The sequence below is a fragment of the Trichosurus vulpecula genome, chromosome 7 (assembly GCF_011100635.1).
Source record: "Trichosurus vulpecula isolate mTriVul1 chromosome 7, mTriVul1.pri, whole genome shotgun sequence".
Taxonomy (NCBI): domain Eukaryota; kingdom Metazoa; phylum Chordata; class Mammalia; order Diprotodontia; family Phalangeridae; genus Trichosurus; species Trichosurus vulpecula.
This window is the reverse complement of record NC_050579.1, coordinates 154,219,378-154,231,705: the sequence shown is the minus strand read 5'-3', so window position 1 is coordinate 154,231,705 and position 12,328 is coordinate 154,219,378.

Genomic DNA, 12,328 nt, shown 5'->3' with positions numbered 1-12,328 from the left:
TCAGATGGTTTAAGTTGGTATCAATAAAGTACTGTCCTTTGTGCTGGCTGGGCACACCATCTCAGATGTATTCATGTTGTCTTTTAACTTTTAAGAAAATGAGGATAGTCTTTTAGGATTTGTTCTTGAGGAAGCCACATTGGCTCTTCATAATCATTGCTTTCTAGATGTTTGGCAAACATCTCTTTAATGATCTCTTCTAGAATTTTCAAAGATTAGAAGTCAAACCCACCAGCATATAGTTTTCAGACTCCGATCTCTTGTCTTTTTGGAAAGTTGGAGCAACATTTCCCCATTTCCAATCGTTGGTACCTCTCCTGGTTTTCATGATCTTTCAAATATCATTGAGAGTAGCTTAGTTATCACATCTGCCCATTCTCTCAGAACCTGAGGACTTCTCCTGGGCCAGATGACTTGAATTCATCAAGCTATGTCTTCTCTTAGGATCTCCTTGCTTATCTTGGGTATTGACTTCCTGTTATTCCTTTTTGTTTTGTCATTTCCAGTTAATTTTTGCAGTAAAAATAGGAACAAGACTTAGTCAGCTCTGACTTTTTCCTCTTGTTAGTTATCATCCCATCCACACTTAGCACATGTACTAGACCTTTTTGTGATCCTCCTTTTTCTTCCAACGTAGCCAACAAACCAACAAACAACCCTTTTTTGGGCTGTTGTTTTTAGCTTCCTTTGGCAAGGAAGTACTGTCTTTTAACTTTCTCTTCTTATTTTGAGTTTCAGCATTCATAAGATTTGGCCTAATGGTTAAGACTATGTTTCAGCTTTTAGTAGACCAGTTTCTTGAGGTGAGATAAATGAGAGAAGCCTCTCTTATTGAATCAGCTGGGTGGTATAGTAGATAGAGTGCTGGGCCTAGAGTCCAGCCTTAAGTACTTCCTAGCTGTGTGACCCTGGGCAAGTCACTTAACCTCTTTCTGCTTTAGTTTCAGTAATAGCAGTACCTCCTAGGCTTGTTATAAGGTTAAAATGAGATAATATTTGTAAACTTTAAAGGACTAAATTAATGCTAGCTATTTTTATTCTTGTTTTATAGATGGGGAGACTCAACCTCTGAAAGGTTGGGTAACTTGTATGTCTTCCCCTTTTTCCATACCTCCACTCCTCCCTGAACCCTAGGCCACCCAGACCCCCATCTGATGGTCTGGTAGGAAGAGCAGTATAGCTGCTTATGCCACTTGGGTGATCTTGGAGTCACCAATCTCCGTCCTTTTAGGGAGACAGAGGACCAATGGGCAATATCACTGACATGTCTTTATGCTTGCCAGAACCTTGAGGGAATAAAAAAATCTTTCTTCCCCCTAGGAGCAATGACCTTTATTGAGTTTGGCTCTAACTGGAATCCTCAGCTTCGGAACTGAAATCTTCCCTCACTTGGGTAGACTATCTCAGCTGAACTCTGTGATAAACTGACATTTTATAAGTTGGTTCAAGGGGTGTGACTGATTGTTTCAGCCAATCATATCAATTTCTTTTTTGATTTAAAGAGATTAACATTTTGTAAAGAGATCACAGGGTATAAGTAGTCTTATTTATACATCAAAAACTGAATTAGAATGTGGGCCATGTTATTGGAGAGAAGGTGACTTGTGTGACAGATACTGTAGAGGTCGAGTCACCAAGACTTGGCAACTCATTGGATATAGGGGATGAGGGAAAAGAAAGAGTGAGGATCAATCTGTCAGTCAGCACATATTTATTAAGTACCTACTATGCCAGGTACTATTTTAGATGCTAAGGATAAAAATACAAGAGTGATAAAGTCTCTGCTTTCAAAGAGCCTAGTTCTGCTGAAGGATGACTCCGAGGTTGTGAATCTGAATGATTGGAAGGAACAGAAAAGGAAGACTGAGAAGAAGATAGGATTTGGGATGAAAGATAATGAATTCTGCTTTGGACATATTGAGTTTGAAGTGCCTATAAAATATCAATTTAAGGATATCCAATAGGCACTTGATGATTCAGGCCTGGAGTTTTGGAGAGACACTAAGGCGGGATATCTAGATCTGGGAGTCATCTGCATAGAGATCACAGCTGTGAACCCATGGGAGCTGATGAGATCACCAAAGAGAGGTTACAGTGGAAGAAAAGAAGGAGACCTAGGACAGAGCCTAGAGGCACACCCATGTATAGGGGGGCTGGGACATGAATGATAATTCAGAAAAAATTACTGAGGAGTGACCAGATAAGTAGGAGGAGAATCAGGAGAGAGGGTAACATCACAAAGACTAGTGAGGCAAGTGTGTCTAAGAGGAGGGGTTGTCAAATACTGAGAGGTCAAGAAGGATGGGGGCTTAGAAAAGGCTGTCAGACTTGGCAGATAGAAGATAACTGGTAATCTCGAAGAGAGCAGTTCTGTTTGAATGATGAGGTCAGGAGCTATATTGAAAAGGGTTGAAAAAGGAGTTAGAGGTGAAAAAGTAGAGGAAACAAGTATAAACAGTTTTTCTAAGAGTTTGGTTGCATGAAGAGAGGTGAAATATAAGACAGTACTTTGTAGGAATGATAGGATCACATAATAGTGGGATTTTGTTTTTTGTTTATGTTCGTTTTTCCTTAGAGATGAGGGAGATTTGGACAGGTTTGTAAACAGTAATGAAGAGGTCAGTGGATAAGATGAGATTGAAAATTAGGGAATGAGAGACTATAATCAAATAGGTATGCTTTCTGATAGGAAGGGAAGGAAGACTAATAGGCACAAGTCCAGGGGTTAGCATTGGCAAGGGGAAGTGCCACTTCTTTATCTAAAATTAGAACAGAGGAAGAGAGAGTGGAGGGTAATGCTGAGGGAATTTGATGTATAAAAGTGGGGAGAAGAGGGAGTTTTATGTCCTCAATTTTTTCACTGAAGTACGAAGCAAGATCATTGTCTGAGAGAGATTGGGATGGCATTGGTGTACCTGCACCATCACATGAGAGATGAGACAGGGATTTCGGAGAGAAATTTTGAAAGAGACACTTTGGGGAGTGTGAGATAAGAGATTCAATCAGGAAAGAACAAAAACATTGGTGTCCAACAGTGGGAGCCCATTTGTAGTCAAGTAAAGTAAATTTGGAGTGGACAGTTGCATGGTTTGGTGACTTTGTGGGATCAGAGAAGAAGGATGATGGGAGCAATGCAGATCAGAGCAGCTACAGGACAAAGAGCAAGGGACTCAAGTATAGAAGAAGAAAGAATAAAGTCCAATGGGATGACCACAAGGATTGACAAAAGGAGGAAAATGTAATACCCATACTGCAGAAGGAAGAAGGGGCCTGAAATAGATTGTTGCAATTTGTCATTTTCCTTTATCTCCCTCCAAAAGAAAATATCAGATGAGTCGGAGATGGGGAGGTGGGGTGGGACTTCATTGACACAATAATCCCAGAGGTAGGCATACCTGGCCCACAGCAACACTTACAGCTGAGGGAGGAGGAGGTGAGGTTAGTGCAATGACACCATAAAACAATGGCTCTTGGGTGGAGTGTTCACGGGAGACAAACTCACTTGCCAAAACCTGATGCGGTTTCCTGGTTTCTTCTATAGTGTTTCAAGAACAACTCTGCACTGATGTTCCCATACAGCAGCTTCTGCTGATGTCTCTACTCCATTCCATAACTCCTGCCTAACCCTCTGGATTTATTGATTCCCATGTTACCCTTGGTTTGGAATACTGGTTAACCTTTTCAATGATAACTTGGGCCATGCCCTTTTCCCCTCAGACATAAATTCCTTTAAATCCTGCATACCTTTCATACCTTTCTAGGCTTCTTACTCACAATCTCCCTTCATTCACTCTACAATCCACCTGTATTGGCTTATTTGCTGTTTTTTAAATATTCTGTTCCACCTTCCTTCTCAGTATCTTTGCTCTCCATATCTGTAAGTCTACCTCCACCTCTTAGACTCCCTGGTTTCAGCTGCTAGTGATTTCCCCTCTACAGTTAATATATGTCTACCCTATATGTATCTCATAGATTCATTTATTTTCATGTTGTTTATTCCGTTAGAAGGCAAGCTTTTTGACGGAAAGGACCATTTTCACTTTTTTTCTGTGGATCCTCTGTGCTCAGCACAGTGCCTGGAACATAGTAGGAGTTCAATGTATTTGCTAATGGGTCGATTGATTAGTCCCATTCCGATAGGAACTGGAGACCTGACAAAAGAGCAGGTATTTCCCATGGAAAAATCACAGGTTCTGGAGACCGAGGAGCTGGGTTGGAGTCCTGCTTCTGCTATTTATGTCCTGTGGGAGGCAAGTCACTTAACAGCTCTGTCTAGGTTGTTCAGGTAAGTCCAAGCTGAGTCAGTAACCAATGCCAAGAGATGGAGATGGATGTCAAAACCAAGGAAGCAGACGTGAAGAGTGAACGAGATACTAGCTGGGTGGAGATCTATATAAGTCAGCCAAATGTAGAGAGAAAGACAACAGAGAATTTGAAAGGAAGCCAGTATTCAGAGAATCAGTACTCATTAGCAGTTCAAAAAGCTTGTGACAGTCATATAGAAGAGGATAAGCTGCCATATGGCAGTATGTAACTTCACGGCTTCCTTCCGATGGCTAGCTGAAACATGTCAGCCACACACACCCTTGTGTCTTAAAGAAAATGGCTGATTGAGATCTAGGAATTGGATACGAGTATGAGATAAGTCTTTCTATGGTTCTGGTATTCACTTTCTTCATGTGTAAAATAAGGGATTAAGAGCATAGATCTAGAGTTGGGAGAGACCTTAGAGGTTTTCCCACCTTCTTATTTTACAGATGAAAAAAACGAAGCCCAGAGAGTTTAAATGACTTGCCAAAGGTGATACAACTTGTATGTGTCAGAGAAAAGATTGAACCCTGGTCTTCTGATTCCAAAGCCAATTTGTTTACCATTGTACCACACCTGGCTGCACTCTGGATTTCTCCATTGTGTCTCTAGAAACCTCATCATTCTGCAAGATCACATCAGTTGCATCAGTACTCTCTGTCCCTCTGTTTGGAGGGAGGAACGAAGAGCTCTTCCTAAAAACTCCATTTAAGGGGGGAACTTGGACCGGTCATCTCTTCATTTCCTATCCAGATGTACTCCTTTAGACATCCCCATTTTGGTACCTCTCCCCTCTCCCCGACCCCCACTCCTTCGAGATTTTTTCTGTGTGTTTTTTCTGTGTGTCTCCACTCAGAATTAAATAGTAAGCCCCTTTACGGCAGAGACTGTCTTTCTTTTTTTGTATTTGTATCCTCAGAACTTAGCACGGTTCTTGGAACGTATTAGGTGCTTAATAAATGTTTTGGGTAGCTAGGTGGCACAATGGATAGAGTGCCCAGGACTGGAGTCAGGAAGACTCATCTGCTGGAGTTCAAATCTGGCCTCAGACACTTTAGCTGTGTGACCCTGGGCAAGTCATTTAACCCTGTTTGCTTCAGTCCCTCATCTGTAAAATGAGCTGGAGAAGGAAATGGCAAACCACTCCAGTATCTTTGCCAAGAAAACCCGAAATAGGGTCATGAAGAGTTGGACATGACTAAAACGACAGAACAGCAACAATAAGTGTTTATTGACTGACTTAGACTGCATGATCTTCTAGCCTTAAATCTATGATCCATAATGGTGATCTATTACTATCTGTATTTAACAGAAGATGAAATGGAAGCTCAAAGAAGAAAGTGAAAGTCATAGTTAAGTAACTTGCCTGAGTTAACCCAGTTAATAAGTGAAAGACTCAGTGACATCAGCCTCCAGCTCTGAGACTCTTCCCACTGCATGTAACACAAATAATTCCTACTCCTAATTCCTTGTGCCCTTTTGGAGGTCAGTCAGTTTCTAAGTTAGAAAGTACTTTCTTAGCTCAAATCAATTCCTTAAAGTAATAGCAAAGAAAGCCCTGCTTTAAAACTTTTGAGCATATTCTAGTAAGCAGAATCTTGGAACGTTTCACATGACAAACTGGTTTCCTCTGTGAACAGTTAGAAGATCAGGTCATACCTCCACTGGTTCTCACAATCTATGCACAAATGAAACAAAATACATCCCCAGCACTGGGATCCTTGTCTGTGTCCTTCCCCTTGTGTCTCCTCCCCACCAATAGACAGGAGAAGTCTTCAAGACTCCAGGACATTTCCATTCTGTGGAAAGAAAACAGAGGGAATAATAATTATTGTATTATATAATATACATAATATTATATTTCATATATTATTAATGTCGTATATGTTATATTATTTGCACTTAGAAGTAGAATATTTCCCCAAGCCATCAACAGTATAGAAATTCACTTGGATCCCTGGTATTGGCCCTGTATCCTTACCTATAAATCCAATGCCACATCCCAGTATAATAACCGCTGCCACTAAGTGGGCTGGAATAAAGACCACTAGCGCCCAGTGTATTTCTTGCTGCCTTAAATAGCCCTGCTCCTAATGAGTAACCCTGGAGAGTTAGTAATTAGCAGTGGCAGCTCTTGCTGGCTGTCCAGCAGCTGCACTGAATGCGTTTCCCTCTGTCCTGTCCAGCAGGGGGGTGGGCTCTCCACATTACACAAACCTGATAATTCTGCTTTAGAGGAGTCCCAGTTGATTCATCCAGGATTTAGGCCCTGGAGGTGGAAATGAAATGCAGTGGATTAATTCTGGGGGTCCTCTAGGATCGGTTGTGCTATGTTTCTTCTGTATGTCAGATTCTCCCATGTCTTTTCCTATTTTCTTCAAGACTCTTCCATAATAGCTCTTTGTATTTTTCTCTAACGATTAGAGCAGACTGTTTTCTCACACTCGGGTGCAATGGGAAGAGTGAGCCATCCTTTCATTGCTCAAGTTATCGCCTCAGGAGTAAAGAAGTATCAGTGTAGCTTCCACAAGTGCCTGATGTTCCCAAGGGTGTACCCTGGGCTCCTGGACAATCTGGCTTGTGTGGATGCCTGTGTGTCTATTTATATGTTTCGCCATTTCACACGATTTTATTAGTGGGAGTACTCCCTCCACCAGTGCTGATCTCAATCCCCAATGAAAGGATCTGGGTTTTCTTATCTCTTCCCTTCCATTTAGAGAGCAGGCCCAAAATAGGCCCGGACTTTTAAGGAGTTAGAGAAATATATGGATGAGTATACTTGGTTTTCATTCTCAGTCAGGCCACTAACCAGTTGTTTAATCTTGAGAATAAACCAGAGTCTGAAAAGGGCATCAAAACTCCAGAATGGGATGTACCCAGAAAAGAAATATTATTATGTTATATCATTATCATTGCTGTTCAGGCATTTTCAGTTGTGTCTGACTCTTTGTGACCCCACTCTTGACAAAGATCCTGGAGTGGTTTTTGCCATTTCCTTCTCTCATTCATTTTACAGATGAGGAAACTGAGGCAAACAGGGTTAAGTGACTTGCCTAGGGTGACATAACAAGTGCCTGAGACCTGATTTAAACTCAAGAAGATGAGTCGTCTTGACTCCAGGCACTCTTTCTACCGTGCCACCTATCCTCCCCATCATTATCATTGGCTGTTGCAAGTGACAAAAGTTCCTCTTCCCTCTCATAGGAAAGTAAGCTATCTTTTTTTCTCTTTAATTGTTTTTATTTATTTATTTATTATTTTTTTTGATTTAATTTATTTAATATATTTAGTTTTCAGCATTGATTTTCACAAGAGTTTGAATTACAAATTTTCTCCCCATTTCTACCTTCCCACCCACTCCAATATGGTGTATATTCTGGTTGCCCTGTTCCCCAGTCAGCCCTCCCTTCTGTTACCCCACACCCCTCCCATCCCCCTTTCCCTTCTACTCTTGTAGGGCAAGATAAATTTCTACGCCCCATTGCCTGTGTGTCTTATTTTCTAGTTGCATGCAAAAACCTTTTTTTTGTTTGTTTTTGAACATCTGTTTTTAAAACTTTGAGTTCCAAATTCTCTCCCCTCTTCCCTCCCCACCCATCTTCCCTAAGAAGGCAAGCAATTCAACATAGGCCACATGCATATCATTATGTAAAACCCTTCCACAATACTCATGTTGTGAAAGACTAATTACATTTTACTCCTTCCTAACCTATTCCCCTTTATTCAATTTTCTTCCTTGACCCTGTCCTTTTTCAAAAGTGTTTGTTTTTGATTACCTCCTCCCCCTATCTGCCCTCCCTTCTATTGTTCCCCCTTTTTATCTTCTTCCTCCTTCTTTCCTGTGGGGTAAGATACCCAATTGAGTGTATATGGTATTCCCTCCTCAGGTCAAATCCAATGAGAGCAAGATTTACTCATTCCTCCTACCTGCCTTCTCTTCTCTTCCTATAGAACTGCTTTTTCTTGCCACTTTTATACAAGATAATTTACCCTATTCTATGTCTCCCTTTCTCCCTCTCTCAATATATTGCTCTCTTATCCCTTAATTTGATTTTATATTTTTAGATATCATCTCTTCATATTCAACTCATCCTGTGCCCTTTGTGTGTATATATATAGATATATAATATATATTACATATATGTGTGTGTGTGTATATATGTATACACCTACATATATACATACATACACACACACACACACACACACATATATATATATATGTATATACATATGCATATTCCTTTCAGCTGCTCTAATACTGAGGTCTCATGAATCATACACATCCTCTTTCCATGTAGGAATGTAAACAAAACAGTTCAACTTTAGTAAGTCCCTTATGACTTCTCTTTCTTGTTTACCTTTTCATGCTTCTCTTGATTCTTGTGTTTGAAAGTCAGATTTTCTATTCAGCTCTGGTCTTTTCACTGAGAAAGCTTGAAAGTCCTCTATTTTATTGAAAATCCATATTTTTCCTTGGAGCATGATACTCAGTTTTGCTGGGTAGGTGATTCTTGGTTTTAATCCTAGCTCCACTGACCCCCAGAATATCGTATTCCAAGCCTTTTGATCCCTTAATGTAGAAGCTGCTAGATCTTGTGTTATGCTGATTGTGTTTCCACAATACTCAAATTGTTTCTTTCTAGCTGCTTGCAGTATTTTCTCCTTGACCTGGGAGCTCTGGAATTTGGCAACAATATTCCTAGGAGTTTTCTTTTTGGGATCTTTTTGAGGAGGTGATCTGTGGATTCTTTCAATTTCTATTTTACCCTCTGGCTCTAGAATATCAGGGCAGTTCTCCTTGATAATTTCTTGAAAGATGATATCTAGGCTCTTTTTTTGATCATGGCTTTCAGGTAGTCCAATAATTTTTAGATTATCTCTCCTGGATCTATTTCCAGGTCAGTGGTTTTTCCAATGAGATATTTCACATTGTCTTCCACTTTTTCATTCTTTTGGTTCTGTTTTATAATAACTTGATTTCTCATCAAGTCACTAGCTTCCACTTGCTCCAATATACTTTTTAAGGTAGTATTTTCCTCAGTGGTCTTTTGGACCTCCTTTTCCATTTGGCTAATTCCGCCTTTCAAGGAATTCTTCTCCTCATTGGCTTTTTGGAGCTCTTTTGCCATTTGAGTTAGTCTATTTTTTAAGGTGTTGTTTTCTTCAATATTTTTTTCTGTATTTTTTGGGTCTCCTTTAGCAAGTCATTGACTTGTTTTTCATGGTTTTCTTGCATCATTCTCATTTCTTGTCCCAATTTTTCCTCTACTTCTCTAACTTGCTTTTCCAACTCCTTTTTGAGCTCTTCCATGGCCTGAGACCAATTCATGTTTCTCTTGGAGACTTTTGATGTAGGCTCTTTGACTTTGTTGACTTCTTCTGGATGTATATTTTGGTCTTCTTTGTCACCAAAGAAAGATTCCAAAGTCTGAGTCTGAATCTGAGAGTGTTTTTGCTGCCTGGCCATGTTTCTAGCCAACTTTCTTGACCCTTGAGTTTTTCAGCAGGGTATGACTGCTTGTAGAGTAAAGAGTACTTTGTTCTAAGCTTGAGGGGATGCACTGTTGTTTTCAGAGTTATTTCTATACAGCCAGCTCTGCCACACCAGCACTCCTCCTTCCCCAAGAACCACCAGCCAGGACCTGACTGGTATCTTAAGCAGGCTCTGCACTCCTGCTCTGATCCACCACTTAATTCCTCCCACCAGGTGGGCCTGGGGCCGGAAGCAACTGCAGCTGTAGTTCTGTAGCTGCACCACCCCCGCTGTCCCCAGGGCAGTGGCCTAACTGGGAACTCCTTCCCCTCTGTCCCCAACAGCTTTTTCCATTAACCTTCTCTGTTGTCTTTGGTGTTTGTGGTTTGAGAAGTCTGGTAATTGCCACAGCTCACTGATTCAGGGTGCTAGGGCCCATTCTGTCTGGCTCCTGGTCTGGTTGGTCCTGCCACCTCCCACGCTGGGCTCAGCTCTCCTCCACCCACAGCTCTGTGGGTGATAGACCTCATCCAGCGACCATCCAGGCTGTCCTGGGCTGGATCCCTGCTTCCCTCTGCTATTTTGTGGGTTCTGCAGTTCTAAAATTTGTTCAGAGACATTTTTTATAGGTTTTTGGAGGAACCTGGCAGGGAGCTTACACAAGTCCCTGCTTTCCAGCTGCCATCTTGGCTCCACCCCCAGAAGGCTTTCTCTTTAATTGTTACCAAATAATCATGTTGTAGTTTACATTAGGCAAGGAAAGAGGTGAAAGACTATGGAAGCCCATGGTGTTCATCATTGATTTTTTCCCCTCTGCACTGATGCAAGATGCATTGATTTAAATTTCAATTATGCATCAGCTCAGAAGACAGGAGAGAGAGGCAGGATAACTTTTCTAAACTCCTTTCTGTTGTTGCACTTTCTTGTCTAAAAGCCAGTTAAATAAAATTTATATAAAACTATAGTCAATTTCTTATTCTTGCTCTAATACTTGGGAACCATTCTTAATAAATCATTACCTTGATGCTACTCTCACAGGTCACAGAATAACCACTTTCTACCCCACCATCACCAAATTGATTTTTTAATGACCTTTACATTAAAAGGAGGAGATGTGTGTCCTTTATTGTTTTCTAAAATACCATTATCCTGATAATATGATGCAGTTTACTTTCTTGCCAGATTTTGCTTCCTAGCTTTCAGTTATGAGTTCTTCTTTTCACCAGATAAGATAGTTCCAGCCAAACAAGTTTATATTAGCATGTTAATACTTCCCTCCTCTTTTTTTTCTTGAAGGAAGGAATGTCTTCCTGGAGATGTGGGAAGGAAACCTGATCTAATGAGATAATATTTGTAAAGGGCTTAACACAGTGCCTGGCACATAGTTGGTATTTGATAAATGTTTATTTGCTTCACTCCTCCCCAGTAATGTCATTAGTACCTAAAAATTAACATTTATAATTGGTTGCCCAACAAAGAGACCATTGGATTGTAGGAGAAAAACTCAACTTTTTCTTTTAAAAAATTTCTTTTTCATTATGAACTTAATAATCATCAGCAAACATTTCAATATCAAAGATGAATAAAGAGAACTAAACATGAAAGTGTGAACATCTGTCACATATATTTTATTTTTTAAAGTGTACATTAAATTTAACAAGGTAATAAAACAATTTCCCTGTTTGCATCCTCTTCTCAATTTCTTTTTGTTTTCTGCTCTGTATTTTTAATGTTTCATTTTCTTTTTTCCTCCATCTTAATCTATTCTCACAACGCACATGCCCAAAATAAACACAACACAAATCTGGTGCTGCTTAGCTCATTCCATAGTAATGAGATAATAATAAGGATGAGGCAAATGAAAGCAAAGCTTCTTGATAAGAACTGGTGGGAAAACTGGAAAACAGTCTGATAGAAATGAAGCTTAGACCAACATCTTACGCCACATGCCACAATAGGTTTAATATGGATATACCATCTGAAATTAAATAAAATACTACAAACAATTAGAAGAGAATGAGATCAGCTACCTTTCACAGCTATAGTTCACGGAAAAGTTCTTAACCAAACAAGGGATAGAGGCTATCACAAAAGATCATAGGACCATAGATTTCAAGCTTGATGAGACCTGAAAGATCATTGAGTTTGACCTTCTCATTTTAAAGAAGAGAGAATTGAGTCTCAGGAATGGTAAGACACTTGCTGGGATCATATAGCTAAAAAAGATAAAGAATAATTTCATTTACATAAAATTTAAAGGTTTTTGAATGAACAAAATCAATGCAACTAAGATAAGAAAGGAAGTTGTCAAATGGGGGAAAATCACCTTTGCATTAGATTTCTTCAATAAGGATTTAATACTCAATACACATAGAGAAATAACATGAATATATTTGACCAAGAGATGAATTCCAATGAGTATGGACAAACAGTTCTTAGAAGAAGTGCAAACTACTGACAACTATGTGAAAGATTTCTCCAAATCAATAATGAGAGAAAAACAAATCAAAACAGCACTGGATTTTCCATTTGCACTCAGAAAAT